Source organism: Silurus aristotelis (genome assembly GCF_946808225.1).
Source record: "Silurus aristotelis genome assembly, chromosome: 15".
Classification (NCBI taxonomy): Eukaryota; Metazoa; Chordata; class Actinopteri; order Siluriformes; family Siluridae; genus Silurus; species Silurus aristotelis.
Window position 1 is genome coordinate 6,083,262 of NC_139588.1, and position 6,002 is coordinate 6,089,263.

The window sequence follows — 6,002 nt, forward strand, 5'->3', positions numbered from 1 at the left end:
AGGGACAGAACACTGGAGTCGGGGAAGTCAAGAGGAGGTGGAGTGTGTCTGATGGTGAACAACCACTGGTGCGACAGCGCGAGCATCGTTCCTCTTTCACGCTCCTGCACACCAAATCTGGAACTACTGACCATCAAATGTCGGCCCTTCTATCTACCTCGGGAATTCAGTTCGGTCATTGTCAGTGCCGTTTATATTCCACCTCAAGCGGACACAGACACTGCAGTATGGGATTTACACGAGACAATAACTCTTCACCAAACACAGCATCGGGACGCTGCGCTCATTGTGGTCGGAGATTTCAACAGTGCCAACCTCAAGCGCGCACTACCTTTCATCAGCACATCACCTGCCCTACCAGGGGCGAAAGAACACTGGACCACTGTTACACGCCATTCAAGAACAGCTACAAGGCACAATCACGTCCACCGTTTGGGAAATCGGACCATGCCGCCATCTTCCTCATGCCTGTTTACAAACAAAGGCTGAAACAGGAAGCTCCGGTTCAGAGGGAGGTCGCGCGCTGGACTGACCAATCGGTGGCCGCTCTGCAGGACGCTTTGGATGACGCAGACTGGGACATGTTCCGGCGCAGCTCTGATGACGTCAACATGTTTACGGAAGCGGTTGTGGGATTCATCGGGAAACTAGCTGATGATACAGTGCAGAAAACCACTATCAGAACGTTTCCCAACCAGAAGCCGTGGGTGGATAAAACCATCCGCGACGCTCTGAGATCTCGCTCCGCTGCCTACAACACGAGGCTCGCCACCGGGGACATGGACGGGTACAAGGCTGTGTCTTACAGTGTTCGCAGATCGGTGAAGGAAGCAAAGCGGCGCTACGGGAGGAAACTAGAGTCACAGTTTCAACATGGTGGCTCTAGGAACCTGTGGCAGGGACTAAGAACAATAACGGACTATAAAACACCATCTTCTAGAATGGTGAATGCGGACGCTTCTCTGGCAGACGAGCTAAACACCTTTTACGCTCGTTTCGAGGCTGCAGATAACCACACTAGCGGCACAACCAGCGTGCACGCCGAGAGAGCCGGATAGGTAAACACGTTCACCATCTCAGAGCATGACGTGAGGAGGGCTTTCAAGAGAGTGAATACCAGGAAGGCAGCAGGACCAGATGGCATCACAGGCCGGGTTCTGAAAGCCTGCGCTGACCAGCTAGCACCGGTGTTCACTTGCAATAAAATAAAATAAAATGTTCACGGAGATATTCAACCTCTCACTGGAACAGTCTGTTGTCCCCTCATGTTTCAAACAGTCCACCATTGTTCCTGTCCCGAAGAAACCCCAGCCCGCCTGCCTTAACGACTACCGCCCTGTAGCCTTGACCTCAGTAGTGATGAAGTGCTTCGAGAGACTGGTCAGAGACTTCACTACCAGACACACTGGACCCACTACAGTTTGCGTACCGTCAGAACCGCTCTACTGAGGACGCCATTGCTCATCTTCTCCACACCACGATGAGCCACCTGGACCAAAGAAATGGGAATTATGCAAAGATGTTGTTCGTGGGCTACAGTTCAGCGTTTAACACCAACAGGCCATTCGGTGTTTAAACCAGGAAACACCCAGGATCTAGAACTGGCCCACTCTCTCCATCATCACACTTCTCTATACATATTTCACCTTCGCACCACGTCACTTTAAACATATCTCACCGTTCGCACCACGACACTTTAAACTCTGGACTTGCACAGCACAGTGCACTTTTTATTTTATTCATACCACACCATACCGCACACGGACACTTTATGGACAACCCACCACAAATTGCCTATTGTTAACAATTTTTTACTACACATTGTTTACTGTTTATATGTATATTTGTTTCATACATTATCTTTTTGTATATCTTTATACCTTATATTATTTTATTTTATTTATTTTTTTATTTTATTTTATATAGTTTTCTTATACCTTATACTTATTTATCTGCCTCCTTTTCTTTTCCCCCATCCTATTCCCTCATGCCGGACCATCGTATAAAACATTTCACTACATGTCGTATGTATGTGTATGTGATGAATAAAATTTGATTTGATTGATTTGATTTGATTGAAAGGACGCTCATCCATCAGCCGAATGCGGTGAACGAACCCTTTTACTTCTCCACAGTCTAATGTGTGCTTGGAAAACACATCATGGTATTTCTCCAGTAACTGCACTAACTTCTCTTTTGTCTCATGGCTGATGGAGCAAGACTGGATGTTAAGATCGGAGAGGCCAACAGTTTCCATCCTCTGTTTGAAGTCAACTGATGAATCAGGTACATTCTGACTCTCCTCTATAACCATTTCAGCAGGACTCAGCCTTTGGAGAAGTTCAAAATCCTCTACTGCAACACATGGGAAAACATCCGCTAATTTGCGATTTCTCCTTAGAGTGACTGGCTTGTCAGAGATGTTGGTGACTTTTACAGGAACCCAGTGATCATCCCATAATGGCGTGACAACTCATCCAACCATGATGTCTCGGGACATGGACCTTGAAGTCGTTGGTTCAACTACAACTGTGCTCCCTGGTGACATTGGTACATTTTTGGGCAATCTTCCCCAGACGAGGTGCTCCTGCCTTGCTAGTAAAGTGACACATTGCTGTAGCTTAATGGTTCCCACTTTGTTTGGTGGCTCTGAACCTTTCCAGCGACATGTGTTGGCCATGACATCCAGGAAATGCTCACATTTTGCCATTGGCTCCACTGTATGATTAGAAACAAGTAGTCACTGACGCCTTTCATGCGATGTGCAAGGAATTTGATCACATTTGTGCCAATGATCAGATCATCCCGCTGGCCGGGCACAACAAGAATGGGTACTAGGCAGCTTTCTCCATAAATTTTTAATTCAACTTCGTACATACATTTTGGTCTTGTGACCTTACCACCACATCCTACTAAGACGACTTCCTCCTGAAGCGGTTTGGGTGTTGACAGCACATTTTCACATAACATCCTCTTCTCTGCTACCTCATTGAACGCGCAGGCCATGGAACCTGTATCAAGCATTCCTTTCAACGAAAACAAGTTATTTACACTGACTGGTGCATAAAACAACTCGTCGAATGCCTCAACTGACTGGACATTTTGCGCTATCACCTTGGTCCCATTAGGAGCTTGTGTGCATGCATTTTCATAGAAATGAGAAAGATTAACACTCTCTAGGGGTTCTTCGCTTGCGCTCACGCATCCCCCTCCCAAACGTGAGCCATCTAGTTTAAAGTTGGTGAACCACGGAATGCTGCCGGACCAGGCCTGGACCTGTCACTTGTACAGTCTCGCTTACTATGGCCAGGTTGAAAGCATGCAAAACACAGATGCTCTCGTCGACAATGTGACACAGTAGAGTGATCTTGAGATCTGCACACCCTACAGAACTTGCTCTGTGGCTGACGAGTAGGCATTTGGACATTTTGAGACAAAGCACGGTCAAGAAGGCTAATCAAAGCTCTCATGCAATTGTCATCATTTTGTGCAGTACTGACTTTGCTACACTCACCTGGCTCAATAGGAGAGCCAATATCCACTTCGGCACTCTCGTAGGACATCTGGATGTGAGCAGTGGCATGTCTGGGAGCATTATGACGTTTCGGTTTGGTTGACATCTGCTCTTTTAAATGTCTGGTACCGGTCAAGCTGCTTCTGGATCTCCTGCGCGGTCCATTTTTCTGGGGATTTAAAACGGAATACCGCAGCAAGAGTGGAATCAGGGCAGTACTTCACAAACATCATAGCCACTTCTTGACATGGGTCCTCCATCTGTCGTTCAAGTCTCTTTAAAGCTTCCTCTGCCAGATCCACTGCTTTATTCAGCCGCACCCAGTTCTCGAAAGGATCTTCTCCTGCTAATGGAACAGTGCCATAGAAGTCAGCCAAAGGCATGCATGAATAGCATCACTAAAATGTTGTTTCAGGATATCCATGATAACCTTTGGGTTCTTAACTGGGTTTAAAGCTAAATTACAACGAAGGGTAACTTTGATGAGATCTTTAGCTTTGCCCATCAATCTGCTCAAAATCTCTTGATGATGTTCTTCCAATGGTATGCCTCTCTTTCGCAAATACGTATCCATCAGCTCCTCCCACTCACGAACTCTCAGCTTGTCTGATAAATCACCACGGTAAACTGGGGGCTCTTTGGCATCAGATTGCATGACCAACCTCACTCCAGTCAAGTTAAGCAAAGGTATGTCTGAAGATGTATTACTGGTACTCAACCCTTGTGTTTGCGCACCTCTACTCTCATCTGCCCCGTTACTAGCCTCTTTTTGAGAGACTAACATTGTCTGTCCTACTTGTTTAGCGATGTGAGCTATCAAACCTTGCCAATTTGGATCATTTATATCTGGGACAGCTAAAGGCAAAGTATCAGTTGCTGAATTGGAACCATGTTCAGTTACACGTGTGGAGCATAATACAGGAGATGCTCCTTTAACTCTATTCTCCCTGACAATTGGAGTAACTGGAACTTCACCGAAAAGCCTACCTCTTCCAAAACCCAAACCAGTCATGGTGTCATTTACATCAAATTCATCACCTTTTAAACTAAATGCCATGCTCGGAGTCACACACACACAAAAAAAATTATAACTTAATTATTGCATTTAAAAACTTATCATGTTAGAAATTTCTATAACTCTAAAAAAAAAAGAATCACTAATCTGAGAAAATACGTCAATCAATACTATCCAAAATCAAGAAGCTCAAATGTCCATTAATATTGTCACAGATCTCCACTAAAGAATAGGTGAACCTTAATTCAGCATCCCTCGGTGACCCAGCTGACGTAGATCCTGAAGCAAATCTTCATCCGGGTCACGGCACCAATGTAGCCGGTCTACTGCTAACCGCTGCTACTCTCGTCTGCGTTGTGTTCACGAAAGGCTCAGGACACTTTCATTCAGTTCACCAAAGAAAGGTTTATTAGCAGTTTCGCCCACCAATCAACACTCCTCGTCTCTCTGTGGATTAATGTCAATAAGGAGAAATCACTCATGGGCACCATGTGACAATGCATTCCTCTCTCCAGCATATGCAATGCAAACTGACCATTATATGCAACAATTGACAAAATACATAAACATTTAAACACTTAAATATTCATACAAAAGACAATAGAAAAATAATAAAAGAGATCAAGAATAAAATACCTGTGGATTAATGTCAATAAGGAGAAATCACTCATGGGCACCATGTGACAATGCATTCCTGTATAGTACAACAACTGTTAGCTTGCTAACAACTCAGAAGCTCATTAACACTGAATACATACGGCCCACATGATAAATTCTCACATTCTAAATCCACTTGCACATAAAACATACAATAGAACATATCAGTCTGCAATGCAAACTGACGAGGCACGTGCGCTCAATTGAAAATGCCGTCCGCATAACGCCAAGAGTAAATCTCAAAATAAAAGTCTTTTACAGCAAACAGCAAAATGACACTTAATACCCAAAAAAAGAAAACAAATATAGCAATACAGGATTTTTGTGAAAAAGCAAATGATCCCATTTATATTACACTTTTTTTTGCCTTTTTTTTTTACTTTTTTATTGTTATTTTTTTATTTTTTTATTTTGTGGTCTCAAGCGTTTTGTAAAACTATAATCTACCAGCCATCTTTGTTTTTTGTTTTTTTTACCAGCAAGATGTCGTTTTTATGCAAAAGTTATTTGCATAAGTTCTGTGACGTAAACAAATGAATAACAATCTAAATTACAACACTGTTGTTTGTTTGGAGCAAAAATGCTTTGTGGCATGTTGTTCTTCCTAATAATCTTTCCTAACAAACTGGGATTAGCAGCATTGGATGTTTTTGTGACTCGTTATTACAATAATAATGTAAGTGGTGCATTTTTGTATATGTTGTTTGTGTGTACTGCTTACACATTCATACATTTATTATACGTTTTCCATTGAAAAACAGTGAAATCGCTGCTTGAGGGTTGCACTGGGACACACAGAAAACTGCCTGCAGTTCC

General features: G+C 43.6%; 1 protein-coding gene and 1 long non-coding RNA gene across 2 annotated transcripts in view; one reads left to right on the forward strand and one right to left on the reverse strand.

The window, feature by feature from the left end:
- The window catches only part of LOC310738068 (protein Niban 1-like), a 120,577-nt gene that overhangs the window by 67,269 nt on the left and 47,306 nt on the right, over window positions 1-6,002 (forward strand). The gene's annotated exons all lie outside the window — the stretch shown is intronic.
- Window positions 3,648-5,351, reverse strand: LOC310738300. The gene is made up of 3 exons (XR_014537018.1): window positions 5,166-5,351; window positions 4,769-4,976; window positions 3,648-3,860 (listed from the first exon to the last, which is right to left on the reverse strand). It is a non-coding gene; the product is annotated as an uncharacterized lncRNA (long non-coding RNA).